Source organism: Maniola hyperantus, chromosome 19, assembly GCF_902806685.2.
Source record: "Maniola hyperantus chromosome 19, iAphHyp1.2, whole genome shotgun sequence".
Lineage (NCBI taxonomy): Eukaryota > Metazoa > Arthropoda > Insecta > Lepidoptera > Nymphalidae > Maniola > Maniola hyperantus.
This window is the reverse complement of record NC_048554.1, coordinates 4267682-4285266: the sequence shown is the minus strand read 5'-3', so window position 1 is coordinate 4285266 and position 17585 is coordinate 4267682. Positions and strand designations below refer to the sequence as shown.

Below are 17585 nucleotides of genomic sequence, written 5' to 3'. Positions count from 1 at the left end.
AAAAACACGCGGCCTAAAAATAAATTAGCTAGTACTAAATATAAGGTATATTCCATATGTTGTACCAGATGATGCCCGTTCTGCCGACTTCGTTCGCGTGGATTTAGGTTTTAAAAATCCCGTGGGAACTCTTTGATTTTTCGGGATCAAAAGTAGTAATCCTTACTTTCCTGGGATGCAAGCTAAGTATCTCTGTACCAAGTTTCAAAAAAATCGGTTAGATGGACGAGCCAGGAAAAGGTAGCAGAAAGACAGACAAACAGACAGATAGGAACACTTTCGCATTTATAATATTAAGTACTAGCTGATGCCCGCGACTTCGTTCGCGTGGATTTATGCTTTTTTAAAATCCCGTGGGAACTCTTTTTCCGGATAAAAAGTAGCCTATGCCACTCTCCAGGTCTTTATATATTATAGAAACACGTGCAAAAGATGTCGTCAATCCGTTGCACCGTTGCGACGTGATTGAAGGACAAACCAGCAAACAAGCACACTTTCGCATTTAGGGTACTGATTAAGTAGGTATGTAGGTATTATTGACTCTACGTTTACTAAAGCCATAACCAGCGATTATTTAGAAAGTTTGTATCCTGGCCACGTATTCAGCACTGCGAGGTTCTATAGATATGCGCTATCTCAGCAATAAACTTAGCATAATAATACAGAACAGCCAATCTACCTCCATTCCTCACAATAGTCCTGCATCCTCAGGGGATTACACTGAGTGCATCTGAAGACAGAGATCCGATTGTTATTTATATACCATAACTAGCTTATGCTCGCGACTTCGTCCACGTGGACTACATAAATTTCAAACCTCTATTTCACCCCCTTAAGAGTTGAATTTTCAAAAATCCTTTCTTAGCGGATGCCTACGTCATAATAGCTATCTGCATGCCAAATTTCAGCCCGATCCGTCCAGTAGTTTGAGCTGTGCGTTGATAGATCAGTCAGACAGTCAGTCAGTCAGTCAGTCACCTTTTCATTTTATATATTTAGAGATAATATGAAATATAATATATTCAAATAAAAGTTTATTTGAATGTAAAAATCTTTGTATTTCTATTGGCTTCCAAACAAGCAGAGAAATAGGATAAAATCGGTTAAGTGCAAGCCGGACTCGCACACGAAGGGTTCCGAACCTACCATTATTTTTAAATTTTCATGGGTAATTTTGAAATTTTTATTATTTGTAATAATTGTAATGTATAGCGACAATAGTTATTATACACATTCTGTCAAAATATCAACTCTATAGGTACCTATCTATTACGATTTACGGTTCACGACATATAGCCTGCTGACAGACAGGCGAACGGACAGCGGAGGCTTAGTAATAGAGTCCCGTTGGCGTCTTCGGGTACGGAACCCTAATTATCTGTATCTGAAACAGATACCCTACAATCGCGCTAACCCAGAACATTTGGAAATATAGATAACAAAGGTCACTGGATAATTACCTACCTATATATAATATTAAGTACAGTACGCGGCTGAAAGTAATGTACATCGGCCTTTAGAATGACATTTCGACTTTGTAGAGTACTGTCTCTATCACTCATACCTATATGACGTTTTGTCGGTCTTAACGACAAGGACAGCTCCCTACAAATCTGTTATCTGTTGTGTAAGGTCGACGTACATTACTTTCGGCTGCGTACTGTACGTGTTCGCAAAGCAATAGATTGTTATCTTATCACCCAGCTCCGAGAATTCGGTGTGAGTGTACAGATTTGCATTACAATAATCGTGTTTTTTTATCGATATGGTATTGCGTGTGCGGGAAATATCACTTTACTTGAAGTGATTCCCGGTTTCGATGTATTTTATGACGTCATTTAAAAAAAAATAGAGATAGCGAGCAAACGAGCAGGCGGGTCACCTGATGTGACGTCATGTTGCGATGACGTCATAAAATACATCGAAACTGGGAATCACTTCAAGTAGGTACGAGTTGACTTGAGTAGGACTTTCTTATTTTTCAGTTTGATGTATCCATAGAGATAGTATACATAGAGGTAACCATAACGTGTTGCCGCTCTTGTACATCTATGTGTCAAAGAGGTATTGTTATCTCAGTCTTTTTCAGGGAACCTCCATTCGTGTAAAAGCGATAGCTCATAAAAGTCTGGCAACGTCGCTCTATCGGTGAAAATATGTAACAGCATTTACGCAATATTATTAGGATCAACATTTTGGGAGTTAAGGCCATTGCATTCGCTAATGACAGTTGCCGTTTCACCTTGAAACTAGCAATTTTTGTTTTGGCGTTTGGTTTTGGCGCAATTATTGACATTTGATCAGCTGATACTAATTACTAACACGCCTTTTAGTACTTTAACGTACTAGGGTAAAGGACTCCAGTAAATGAACGAATACGAAACCTCGAAAAAAATCGGTGTACATACATTTAAAAAAACGGGCCGAATTGAGAACCATCTCCTTTTTGGAAGTTGGTTACTAAATGCGAAAGTGTATCTGTCTGTCTGCTAAGGCTAATTTTTAACCCGTAAAATTAGAGAGTTCCCACGGGATTTTCAAAAAGCCTAAATCCACGCCCACGAAATCGCGGGCATCATTTAGTATTTTTTTATTATTTTGTGTATCTATATTATAGTCATAAATTATTTCATAATCAAAAAGAGCAAAAATAATGCGCGGTATAATTATTGTTATACTTATATTTTTTTATTTAACAGGAAAACTTACAGCTAATTGGAAAAGTAAATTGATAAGAACAGAAGAAAATTGAAGCTGATGACAAGTTTCACAATAGAATTTATATAAGACTAGCTTATGCTCGCGACTACGTCCGCGTAGACTACATAAATTTCAAACACCTATTTCACCCCCTTAGGAGTTGAATTTTCAAAAAATCCTTTCTTAGCGGATGCCTACGTCGTAGATAGATAGAAATACTTATTGCACATAAAAAATATTACATAACATGACAAAGAAACTAAAACGAAAAAAAGATTGTATGCAAAGGCGGCCTTATTGCTCACAGCAATCTACCAGGCAACCTTTGGTGAAAGGAGAAACTAGGTGTGTTGGATAGTACTTACACGCAATACAGAAAAATGAAGTAGTATAAAACAATATAATATAATTAATTAATAAGTACCTAACTATTTCAGTAATACATACATAACTATCATACATATACATATCTATTATAAATATCAATATATATACAATCCATAATAGTAATATATATATATATATTACTCGACTACGACGACGATAGGTATATACCTATCGTCGTCGTAGTCGTAATAGCTATCAGCATGCCAAATTTCAGCCCGATCCGTCCATTGGTTTGAGCTTTGCATTGATAGATCAGTCAGTCAGTCAGTCAGTCAGTCACGTTTTCCTTCTATATTAAAGATCAAAAAACAAAAAAAAACTCGACTGAGGGAGAGAGAGAATAGAGGCAAAAGTAGTAAATGTTTGTCGTATACCGTCAATTGTAACACCTACAGTTGACGATTGATTTTTAAAAAACCTAATTCTACGCGGACGAAGTCGCAGGCATCACCTAGTAGTTTATAAGTCACTTAGGACCTTTGTAAACAGCGTCATACTTACTCATAGGCGAGCAAAATCCGACACGATTTTATTCCGAACGTAGAGGGCTGGCAAAACACCCGACATTTCTTGTCGGCGCCAACACAAAATCGGTTTTAGTCAAGCGTGCATCATATAAAATGTTCTGCCACTGGAACATCCGATTAAAATCCGGGCCCGACAACCGACAAGTGGGAACCGACTCTTACGGAAATAATCGACTGTGATAGACAAACAGACGGAAGGACGGAGCAAATCGAACCATAAGGTTTCCATTTTTAGGGTTCCGTAGCCAAATGGCAAAAAACGGAACCCTTATAGATTCGTCATGTCTGTCTGTCTATCCGTCCGTATGTCACAGCCACTTTTTTACGAAACTATAGGAGCTATACTGTTGAAACTTGGTAAGTAGACGTATGCTGTGAACCGCACTAAGATTTTCACACAAAATAGAAAAAAACAGTAAATTTTGGGGGTTCCCCATGCTTAGAACTGAAACTGAATAATTTTTTTTCATCAAACCCATACGTGTGGGTTATCTATGGATAGGTCTTTAAAAATGAAATTGAAGTTTCTAATATAATTTATTTCCAAACTGAATAGTTTGCGACACTTCCAAAGTGGTAAATGTGTGTGTGTGTGTGTGTGTGTGTCCCTGTTACTTCTAAAATACTAGAATGATGAAACAAAAAAAAAATATGATGATATTACCATGAAAGTTTGCTTTCACCGAAAATTGGTTTGAACGAGATCTAGTAAGTAGTTTTTGATTTATCGTGCAAAATGTCGATAAAATACGATTGAAGTACGGAACCCTTAGTGCGCGAGTCTGATTCGCACTTGGCTGGTTTTTACGATTATGGTACGGAAACCCTTAAAAACTCTTATTCATAAAAATTTGTATCAGCTGGTTTAATTCCTGGTAGTTTTTATTTATGGTAAAAACCTGTGATTTGTTCATTCACTTGAGTCTTTTACCCTAGAACCTGATTAAACCGACCGCCCCATATCGAAACCCAGTAAATGACATTTTTTTGAAAAATCGTTATCTTATGTCATAATTTTTACTTCAATAGTATCTCCCATTATTGTAAGGAAAACAGCATTAAAATCTATACTTCCACATCCATGTCTATACTCCATACCTACTTAATATTATAAATGCGAAAGTGTGTCTGTCTGTCCGTCCGTCGGTCTGTCTGTCTGTCCGTCCGTCGGTCTGTCTGTCTGTCTGCTAGCCTTTCAAGGCCCATCCGTTCAACCAATTTTGACGAAATTTGGTACAGCGATAGCTTGCATCCCGGGGAAGGACATAGGCTACTTTTTATTTCGGAAAATCAAAGAGTTCCCACAGGATTTTAAAAACCTAAATCCACGCAGACGAAGTCGCGGGCATCCTCTGGTTTTCCATATAACAGAAATTTTGATACCTCTAAAGTCTAAACCTACAGTACGCGACAGGTTGAAAAAATGGTAATCGGGGAGGGAACGCCTCGTATACCCGCACAGCTCCTGCGCTAACCAGGTGCAGTCGTGCGCCTTATGACGTGCGGGTGTACGGCGCGTCCCCTTGCCATATCCCGATTACCCTCTCAACCTGTCGCAGGCTATATATAGTAAGTGCACCTTATACAATGAGAAAACCAATTCAAAGCCTAGTAAGTCGCTGTGACCATTTTAAAAACATAACCCATGATCTAAAATCCAAATCAAAACAGTAAAGACGTTTAATAATGCATTAAAAGTAAGAATAGGAAAGGCAATAAGCTCTATAGTACGCGAGATGAATGATGAGAAAATGACAGATGGAAATCGGGGTATAAGGCCCGCACACCCGCACAGCCCCCACGCTAACCCGGTGCGTGATAGCGCGGGTGACGTCCCCACCCCGATTGCCATCTCGACCTGTCACGTACTATAGGTACATGTTAAATGTTTGCAAGGAAATACTTTGCATACAATAATGTTTTTTCTGCATTATTTAACAAAGTCTAACTACTAGAAAATCTACTGAAAATACTTAGTCTTAAAATAAAATAAATTAAATTATCTCCCTGCGATCTCGTCTGATGTGAGATGTCGTTTACAGGGTTTGGATTTTAGGCAGCCGAAATGTCACTGTTGACGCTATCAGAAGACCTAAAGCTTACGCTAGAACACAGAACTGTCATAATTCGATGTTTTACCCGTAGTCCGGTTCAGTTGTCCGGTCAACCGGACTATGGATAAAAGAAATTATCCATGGTACAGTTAACCGGACTATGGAACATTTTTTTTTATCCATGGTACAGTTGACCGGACCACGGAAGATCTAGTGCTTAAGCTATATAGTTTTTTTATTTTTTTTTTCGAATTTATGTATTATGGTTAGAGACGTAAATTAAAACTACCTGACTATTCATAAGCACTTGTAAAAAGTTTACATGAACAAAAAAACATTCTATTCTATTCTATTCTATAGACGATGACTGCTAAGCCAGAGGTCACACCTACTAGCTCGCTCCCGCGGGGGGCATTAATGTTTGTGTGAACATTTGTATTTTGTATTCGCGAGTCATGAATTTAATATTTAGTATTATGTAACAGGCTACATATTTCTTTATACATTTGTACATGTACAGATATGCTTCCCCATACAAGAGGCTGGAGGGGGAAAATTTCCGTTTTCTTAATTTTTTCGATGTTAATATGTGATTTCAAGCCATATGTGATTACATACCAAATTTCAGCTTTCTAGGACTTTTGGAAGTATCCTAGAATTTTTGACTAGAGGTTTGCGAAGAAATTATTTTAGGCCATGCCTTAGAAAAACTAGCGAACATCAGAGAGTTTTAAGTTCTACATCTAGATATATAAAAGGGAAATGTGACTGACTGACTGACTGATCTATCAACGCACAGCTCAAACTACTGGACGGATCTGGCTGAAATTGGGCATGCAGATAGCTATTATGGCGTAGGCATCCGCTAAGAAAGGATTTTTGGATTCAACCCCTAAGAGGGTGAAATTTGTGTAATCCACGCGGACGAAGTCGCGAGCATAACCTAGTAACAAATAAAACAATATATTTATTCTATAGACCCTCACTCATAAAATCAGTTGAGACCGGGCAGTGCCGAATCCATAGCGTAATATACGCAGACAGAAAATGCGTATAATATAGACGGAAATAAATTATTATCGGACGCGGCTGACGGACACGACTACCAGCCGAGCCGTGACTTGTAGGTATCTGGATAATACAATAGTAGGTACCTACGTTGAACTGTGCAAACTATCAGACTTTATTTCAAATAAAAATAGCGAGCAATCGAACAGGCGGGCAGTTATTGCTTGTAAATACATGATGTTTTAATTTAATTTGTTTTTTAAATTAGTATTTAACTGTACCTACTTCTATACTTGTATACCTCGCAACCCCAGTGTTACGTGGGGGGGAAGTAGGTAACCTTTATTATTTCAACTCCTTGGAGTATATTCTTTCAGCAGATGCTCAATTTTCAGGGTTATTCCCGTTGAGTCACACCCCGTGAGTAAGAGTGTGACTCAAGTGTGTCGTTTTCAGGGTTTTCCAGGATGCTGAATCTCATGATCACATTTATTTTCAAATCCAACTGGATTTAGATTTTTTGTTAAAAATGCAAGTCCGCCATCTTGGATTTGAAAATAAATGACATCATGAAATTCGGCATCCTGGAAACCCCTGAAAAAGACACCCATTTCAATTTTTTGTAAAAGTGTAAGTCCACCATCTTGGATTTGAAAATAAATGTCATTATCGAATTGACCATCCTGGAAAATCCTGAAAACGACACCCGTGTCTATTTTTTGTAAAAAGTGGAAGTCCGCCATCTTGAATTTGAAAATGAATATCATCATCAAATTCAGCATCCTAGAAAACCCTAAAAACCACACCCTTGTCTATTTTTTATATAAAGGACAAGTCCGCCATCTTGGATTTTAAAACAAATGTCATCATTAAATTCAGCATCCTGGAAAACCCTGAAAAACACCCATTATTGTTTACCATAATTGGCACGTACCGCATCTTTACCTAAGACATAGACAGTAACATTTTCGTAATATTAAAAGTACATTTTTAAATATTAAATAACATTTTTAAAACATTTAAAAATGTACTTTTAATATTATATTCCCCTAAACAAGACAACCGGACCACGTAAATATTTAATTTTTTTAGTGGCCACACTAAATTTGTATTTTTAAATCGTATATCCACGGAAAATATTTTTTTTCCGTGGTTCGGTTGACCGGACAACTGAACCGGACTACGGGTAAAAGATGCATAATTCGTGTTCACTTAACCTAACGTCTCTCAGAGGGCTGAGAGGCAATAAATCTTTTTCTTATAATCCATACTAATAGTATAAATGCGAAAGTGTGTCTGTCTGTCTGTCTGCTAGCTTTTCACGGCCCAACAGTTTAACCGATTTTGATGAAATTTAGTACAGAGTCAGCTTATATCCCAGAGAAGGCTACTTAGGCTACTTTTTATCTCGCAAGAGTTCCCAGGGGATTTTAACAAACCCAAATCCACGCGGACGAAGTCGCGGGCATCATCTAGTTTTAAATATCAATTTAATTTGAAAAAGTTAACAGGTTATGCCAGATGCTTTCAAATTTTTTTTTTCAAAATTGAAGAAGAAGAAGAAAGGCATAATCATCATCATCATCATCATCAACCGACAGACGTCCACTGTTGGACATAGGTCTCTAATCTTCCTCATGGCACAGTCTTTCACCGCCTGAATCGAGCGGCTCCCTGTGACTCGTTTGATTCGTCTGTCCACCTAGAGGGGGTCTTCTAACGCTGCGCTTTCAGGTGCGAGGTCGCCATTCCAGTACCTTGGGAATTGGGATCGTATTTTGTAAATATATATTGGCTTTTCGAATTACGAGCGCTCATTGCCACTTGAAATGAAATGAAATTAAATGAAATGAAATTCAAATATGGATCTGACACATAGGTATAATACTTACTTAGAAAATATTACTGTCTGTCAACATAATCTATGACAACCTCACAACTAGTACGTAATACTACGATAATTTTAAAATAAATTTGAGTAGTGAGCAGGCTTCATTTTGAGATAAATAAATCCCTATTTTATTATTCAACCATTACCAGTACATATAAACACAACTTTCATTCAAAACTAATAAGTTTATAGCGTAATTTTACGAAGAAATGGATGCGCACAGCTCCGCCCGCCATGAAAGCCAAAAGGCTACTGACAGGATTTAGCGCCTGCAAGAAAATGAATAATTTCCGTTCGTTTTAGATTATTTAAGAAATGAAATACATTTAGTTTAAAACCAATAATTTAAAATGATAAGATAACCTAAACATATTGTTTTGTGATGGTTTGAATTTAACACGTTTAGCCGTTAAAGAAAAAAACAACAAAACAAGTAGATCATAGCAATGTTTTCAACATCAATTCTTCAAAAAACGGGATAATTTGAACAAATGTGATATAGGTCATTATGATCTTCACAAATTGAAGTTTTTTATTACATGTATTTAATAGCTATTAATGCTTTAGGAAAGAAAATCTTTTTCTTCAAATTTACAGCATTTTCGCGATTTGACACTTCCTTTCCCCTTAATTTGGTATCTTTATAAAATCGGCCAAGTGCGAGTCGGAGTCATACTCGAAGGGTTATGTTCTTCTTATAAGAAACTAGATGCCCGCGTGGATTTAAGTTTTTTAAAAATCTCGTGGGAACTCTTTTATTTTCCAGGATAAAAAGTAGCATAATATGTCTTTCCCGGGGATGCAAGCTATCTCTGTATCATTCAATATTCATTTTTTCGCGAGTTCTATAAGAATTCTGCGGGCATCGTGTATCAAGCGATGAAAATTCGCAGTGCCAGCTTACCCTAAAATCAGAAGCCAATATAGGTAGGTACCTACCTACGTTTACGTAAAATATTCAAGGCCTGCCCGAAGAAATAACTCTAGTAACTTTGAACTTGGTGTACCTGTATACCTATCCTATCTATATCAAAAGTGAAGTGGAGTGTAGATGTGCTTAGTCGACCACTCAGATTTTTGAGAGATGACTTGAGAATTTTATCACGTTTTCGACGACGACGACGATCAACGACTTTTGATTGGTCCTCTTCAGTGAACAAGTACCCTTATATTATTTTTATGGTTCCGTACCTCAAAAGGAAAAACGGAACCCTTATAAGATCACTTTGTTGTCTGTCTGTCTGTCTGTCTGTCTGTCAAGAAACCTACAGGGTACCTACATGAAATTTGGTAGGTAGGTGGGATCTTATAGCTGGTATTAGGGGAAAAATCTGAAAACCGTAAATTTGTGATTAACATCACACAAAAAACTGTGGTCATAAATTAATAATTAGTATTTTCAATTTTCGTAGTAAGATAACTTTATCAACTGGGGTATCATATGAAAGGTCTTCGCCTGTGCATTCTAAAACAGATTTTTATTTATTTTTATGTAGGTATCATAGTTTCTGAATTATCTAGCAAAATGTCGAAAAAATAAGACTGTTGTACGGAACTCTCGTTGCGCGAGCCTGACTCGCACTTGGCCGGTTTTTTTATCATATTAGTTTTTATGGGACTTTTGTTCGACACAGACATGACAGCCCCATCGTTGCCTAAATCGTAATTTAAATTAATAATGGAATGTAACTGAACAACTGAAGAAATATTAGTCCAGTAGTCTTTGCGTGATTGAGTAACAAACATCAAAACATCCACACTTTCACATTTATAATATTAGTAGGATGAAGTGCCCTATCTAGTGGAACATTTATATCAAAGTGACGCGAGAAATCAGCAGTTTCAGGCGTGAATACTAAGGTATCTTTTATTTTATCGCCCTTTCTATATTGTAGTACTAGCTGATGCCCGCGACTTCGTCCGCATGTAATTAGGTTTTTTTAAAATCCTATGGGAACTATTTGATTTTCCGGGATAAAAAGTAGCCCATGTCACTCTCCAGGTCTTTATCTATACCCATGCAAAAAATTACGTCAATCCGTTGCACCGTTGCGACGTGATTGAAGGACAAACCAACAAACCAACAAACCAACAAACCAACAAACCAACAAACCAACAAACCAATAAACCAACAAACCAACAAACCAACAATAACAAACACACTTTCGCATAATAAGGGTACTGATTTTTACTAACCACACCAATTAATACCATGGGAAACGAGGAGGATGATTAGATTAGATGACTTTTTCTTTAACCCTTTAAATTGGTTCTTGGAAACTCGTAGTACAATCAGCCAGTCAGGGAAGGTGCGAAGACCCAAAATATCCGACATGTGTCAAAAGTGAAGCGGTTACAAGTCTACCCAAATCCCATTCCCTAACAAATTCCAGAGACAGCTGTCGAGGCTTTTTGAAATAGGGGTGTAATATTCAACGCTATTCAATCATTGTACTATCTATACATAAATATTTTAAGACTAAACCTTTCGAAATATCTCAAGAAATATGTCCCGTTTAATGAGGCCTACATAATTGAGCCGTTTTCATTAGAATTTACGAAGGGTTATCCTTGGACGATAGGCTTAAAAATTTAAGAGGCATTTAATTTATTCTTAATCTTCAACGACAAAAGCGAATAAATTGTTTAGAAATGTTCACTTATGTCATAGCATAAAGAAAATGTTTTATTTCAGAAAAACTGCTATTTTAGGTTTAATAACCATGTAGCTATCCGAAGTGCTTAAAGGATAAGCGAGTTGAAGTGGCAGTGGTTTGGTCATAATTTTATGGTCCCATAAAGCAGAGTCAGACGTGTGTTGGAGAGGGGACCGGTAAGCTTATTAGTAAGGTATAGGGGCAATCTCCAACCTGGACTAATGACTTCAAGAAGGTGATGTGAAGTGGGTGGATGTGGAGGGCGGATCCAGTGAATGCAGCTTGATAGATAGATGGAAGTGGTTTTCCATTTTGTGCCTTAGTACCGACGGGTTGTGACTGCAGCAGTTTTCTTCCTGCGCACGCTCCGTAAAGTAAAACAGTTCCTTAGTGTGGTTGCATAGAGTTACACTTATCGCTGGACTGCCTCTCCAGCTCGTAGCCCGAACGCATGGGATGTTTTGCGGCTGGTGGACTAGAATGTGATCGCTAGCCAGCTAGAAACTTACCAGCAGACATACCTTCGAGATTATGCCGTGCGGTATTAAACACAGCGACCCATAAATGGGACTGGGTGTCAGAGCCTCGTTTGGAAATTGGCAAGGACCACGCACAGGACTTGGACGCGAGAAGCTGTGATAGCCTAGTGGTTAGGACGTCCGCCTTGTAATCGGAGGTCGGTGGTTCGATCCCGGGCACGCACCTGTAACTATTCGGAATTATGTGCGTTTTAAGTATATGGCCAGCGTGGTAGACTATGGCCAAACCCTTCTCACTCTGAGAGGAGACTCGTGCTCTGCAGTGAGCCGGCGATGGGTTGATCATGATGATGACGCGCAGGACTTTGGTCACTATGATGGAATCTGGACCACTTGGTGGGTCCAAGTGGTCCAGATTCCATCATAGTGACAGGGTGGTTAACATAAAAAAGTTTTCTTTTGATCAACTCTCTTACTGCCACAAACGTGTGTTGCATTCGAATATTATGTGGCACCCGCACACTTCATGACATAATATATAAACGTGTTATTACGAGAAATTTCAAGAGCATGGAAATCTAATATAAACCGTGCCCATGCATAATTGAACAAGTTTTTATACGACCAAGTAATTTAAGACGTAAATATAGGAATATCTCATCTTTATAATTTATCGCATATCAAGAATAACTCGCCACACTCTGTGAAAATTTCAACTCTTTACCTATTACGGTTCATGAGATATAGACAGACAGACGGATGGACTCACAGGCAGTGGATGTTTAGTAATAGGGTCTCGTTGTCAACCTTCGGGTGTTTGTGCACTCATCCGTATTCGGTTCGTATCCGTGATTCTTCGAAGTGGCCGTCATACAAATACGTACTCATTCGATTCGTATTTTTACGGAATCCGTGATTTCACGGATGAGTGCACAAACGATCTTCGGGTACGGAACCCTAAATATGCTCGAGAAACTAGCCTTAATGTGCTCGGTTTGCGTTAATCCTTAGTATTTATGTTTGAAAGATCTAAGTTTAGCCTATCCAAATATCCACACATAACAAAAGGCTTTAACAAGATTTACGAGGCTCACTGTTTAGTTTAACGTGAAATAGAACTCCATGTTCATTGTTTAAATGTTCAGCCTTATGGTACCTAATACAAAACAGATTTCCCCTTCTCAATTTTATTCTTGTGAATGAAATGTTATATTTAGGAGCTGTCTGGTATGAATAATGTTAGAGTTAAGTTTGAACACCAGTTTAATCATTTAAATTTCTCCTAAGGTCTTGCTTACGCCAATTCTGTTGCTCGGTTGATAAATTAAAGAAAGTATTATGAACCTTCTTAAAATATTTTCAGATCTATTTAAATAATTTTATTTTTGGTATGTTTATTTAATCGATCTATTTACACAAAAATTATCTTTATTTATTTATTTATACAAGCCTTTTACAAATAAATATTAAAATTACAAATCGGAAATATCATCTAAACCACCGTAACGAGGCAGGGTGCCCAGAACGCTGGCTGCGTTACCTCGTTGAATAGTCAGACTTATATGCTGACCGGAGAGCTGGCAGTTACCTCGGCCAGCATATTAGTCTGACCATTCAACTTTAATATTTTATTTGGTCACACTTTACTATGTTGATTCAAATCTTTCAACTAAACTGAACCATAAGTAACTTCGCCCACGAATTTCGTTCTAATACTTACCGCTTCGTGGTTCATGCGTGATGCATGGTGTACAATAACAAAGCCTCACCAAGAGCTTCAGCCTTTGGTAATTTTATTTTATTTTATTTTATTTTATTTATTAGGTTAACTTTCGGCTACTTACACTAATACATTAAAAAATACTTATTCAGAACATACTTACTAAATGTAGTCGCCATTAACAAGTTAACACAACATTTACAAAAATATGTTACATAAAATAGGCAGCACGTAATACAAAGCAGATCCTTTTCAATCTGATTCATGTGAAAGAAATATGTTACGGGGGTCTGAATAATGTGATTTAACACCAGCTTAGTTTAACTTTAAATTGCTCTCAAAGCAAGCTTGTCGCTCGATTGATTAAATGATTATTTTTGGATATTTTACTACTTCTACTAAACTGATTCAATTTCGTACATGAACGAAAATTGACAATACCTACCGTTCACGATGCACGTGTCATCGACTAGGAGTAACATAGATAGGCCTTAATAATAATATGATAATGAGGCTATTCGTTTATTTTAACGTGAAACATAATAACTCATTGTTCATGCCTTTAGTAATACAAAACTAATTTCTCCTTTTCACCCGTGTTAATGATGTTTAGAGGGTGTAAATAGATTCAAATTGCGGACGGACAGCGAAATGTATAGATCACTAGTTATTTTATACCAATTAATTTACTCAAATTTAGCCATACCTATACAGACATACTGTATGGAATCTTTACTCTAATTATTATCCCCTTTGTAACTCTGGTATTTGTACGGAATTTGCATGCAATGTTTACTTTCAAATAATCTAAATATATAAAAGAGAAATACCACTCACTCACTGACTGACTGACTGACTGACTGACTGACTGACTGACTGACTGACTAACTAATCACGAAATCTCAGAAACTATAAAGCCTACAAACTTGAAATTTGGAAGGTAGGTTCTTTCTAGGACGTAGTCTATGAAACGGTTTTGAAAAATTCCCCCCTAAGGGAGTGAAAGGGGGGGTCGAAGGTTGTATGAAAGTCCTATGTTTTGAAGTGCTAACGAAGAAGAAGTGCATGATAGAAAAATCTATGTATTTACTATAGTTATTTTTAAAATCGCTTAAGTTTTATGTTAAAATCGCTAGTAAACCATTAAAAATTTAAACTCTAGTGCTAGTATTGAATTCTAGTGCTATAGGAACACTGCACCGAAGATTGCAGGTATGCAACAGTATTACGCTACGTTCTTGCTACCAATTTTCTTGCCTCAAAATGTCTCAAATACTTGCAAACAAAGGAAAAGCAGGAGAGCTCAGCCTTTGGCGTTGAACGGATATTAGGTGTCTTATATCAGGTATCTTGCACATATTCTTAGCTGCAAGCCCCGCTATATTGGTGTACTTTACGGATTTTCAGAGTAAATTTGATTTCGTCTTTGAACTGAATCAAATAAAATCTCTATCGGAAAGTCCTATAGTCCTAAAGTCAAACATTCACTTAGGGAATATTATGAGATACTAGTTTTTGGACCTATTTTATCACAATTTGTATAAATACCAACGTGCAACTTAACTGGTTACAGTCATGTGCTAATGGAGCTTTATATAACGTAAAATGATTTAACCTAATCAGCTTCCGTGAATTACCCACTACAACTGGATTACAACATGGGGTTATTCAAGGGGCGGACCAACGAATTCTTAAAAGGACAGCAACGCATCGGCAGTTCCTCTGGTGCAGCAAATGTTCATGGGCGCCGGTAATCACTTAACATCAATTGACCCGCCTGCTCGTTTGTTCGCTATCTCTATTGACAAAAACCCACATAAGTACGTGAGTTCAAGTATTTAGTCGCAGTAGTTCAACTGCGTCTAATCCTTTTAGGAGTTGAACTACTGGGAAAAAGGTCTCACTAGCTCAACGGTGGAACTAATCAGTTGAACTAGTGGGAACTAATCAATTGTACCAGTGGCATTCTTGTTAGTAGCTAGGATTACCTATTCGCACGATGATACATAAAATTGTGAGCACTAATTCTGGAAATAGGTAGGTATTTAGCATTAGTTTAGTTGCACCATTTTCATGGATGCAGCTTCAAAGTGCATTGGAATCATAATATGAGTAGGTACATCTAAATTACGTAGTTTGAATTTGCAGAGCTTACTCTGGTTTCGGAATTATTTGCGTGCATAGAGTAATGAGAGCTAACAGCTAATTAGCGCTGAATGTATTTAGGTTTTAGATGTCATGTTGGTTTTACTTAATGAGCAGTAATCCGTAACAAACATTGAACGGAATTAGTACCTTTAGAAGGGCTATTTCAAACAAAAACGTGTTCTATAAAATTGTTAAAATTAGTATTGGGGCCGATTGTCTTGTACACAATCTCTAAACAAAACTAAATTAACAGGTCTAAATCTAGTGCTATCCTTTTCCGCAAGCAACATTATGAAAGGGATAGCAATAGATTTAGACGTGTCATTTTACTTAAGTTTATGAAGAAAAAAATAGTTTAGTTTATCAAAAAGAGCAAGCGCCGAGTTTCTTGCTGGTTCTTCTCGGTAGGAACGGCATTCCGAACCAGTGGTAAATTAAAACTACCTGACTATTCATAAGCACTTGTAAAAAGTTTACTTGAATAAAACATATAGGTACTATTCTATTTAGAGATTGTGTACAACGGAATTAGCCACATGCAAGTGATTATGATGAGTTAATACTTACTCATCATAATCACTTGGCAATGGCAACTAAATTTTAGAGCAAGTTTAAAGATGTAAAGTAAAATAAAAATCGTTTTTAATATGCTTTATTTTCATAACATCATCGAATTTCTTCAATTTACAATGTCACACTTATAAATAGAGGTAAAATAATTTTAGAAAAGCTATGTACATATATTAAGCTACTTGATTCCCAAACATAGGTAGGAATATCTTATCACTTATCAGTAAAACAAAGCCACAATTCGGGTTGGTCTGTGTATTCGTTTTTTACTTCTTAACATTTCAGAGGGAAGGTATATAACATTTATAGCTATATAACACATCTATAACATATTTACATCAATATACATAACTATAATAGATAAGCGAATCTGCACAAAGCCGGGCCGAGTTTCTACTCATTTCTAGACTACAAGAAAGTCGCGATCCGCGTTTCTGAGTGTAGGTATATTTTGTTTCTAACTCCTAAACTTCTTAGTTGATCTCAAGTAGTCAAATCAAGCTGAAAGATCGGATCTACAAAAATGCAATTTTCATTTTCAAATAATGAAAATGGTTTATGAATTACTATCAAATCTAAATATATAAAAGGGAAAGCTAACTGACTGACTGATCTCTCAACGCACAGCTCCAACTACTGAGTGGATCCGACTGAAATGTGGCATGCAGATAGCTATTATGACGTAGATATCCACTAAGAAAGGATTTTTGAAAATTCAATCAATAAAGGGGTAAAACAGAGGTTTAAAATGTATGTTTTTCATGCGGGTGAAGTCGCGGGCATAAGCTAATTTCTTTACAAAAGAACAAGATGACTGACTGATTGATTGATCTATCAACGCCATGGAGTAGAACTACTCCATGATCAACGCACAACTCAAACTACTGGATGGATCGATCGGACTGTGACATTGATAGCTAGTATGACAACCGCTAAGATATAATTTTTGAAAATACAAAGCCGGGGGTAAATTTGGGGGTTCTTTATACCACACGGACGAAGTCCCGGGTATGAGCTAGTGTATAGATAAAACTTTTCAACCCTCGCTCGGCATAAATGTCAGTCATAATATATTGCGTATATAAGTTGAACTTATACCTATAATTTGTTTCAGGTATGGGTACTCAACCTTATTTCTTGTATCGTCATTGTTGATCGTAGTGATCCATCAAAGTTATGCATATAGTAGGTATGGCATCACTCTATAAGTGTTACAAGTTCGAGTATGATTTATGGACTAGTCGACAGATCGTAATGACACTAGTAGGTATGCCTACCTACTTATACCTATGCCACACGAGTAGATATTATAGACCAGAGGGGAAGCTTCACACTAACTCACGCACACCACGACGTGCCACGGACGCTCCGTGCGCCCAGTTTGGCGACAAACGGAGCGTCCGTGACACGTCGTGGTGTGCGTGAGCTGCGCTAGAGTGAGTGA

The 17585-nt window shown here is 37.3% G+C and overlaps 1 protein-coding gene across 1 annotated transcript in view; it reads right to left on the bottom strand.

Moving 5' to 3' along the window:
• Positions 1-11865, bottom strand: part of LOC138403628 (facilitated trehalose transporter Tret1-2 homolog) — a 321523-nt gene extending 309658 nt beyond the window's left edge. The window contains exon 1 of the mRNA XM_069504921.1: positions 11850-11865. The gene's annotated coding sequence lies outside the window, so the exon portion shown is untranslated. The remainder of the gene's footprint in view (positions 1-11849) is intronic.
• Between the last annotated feature and the right edge of the window lie 5720 nt (positions 11866-17585).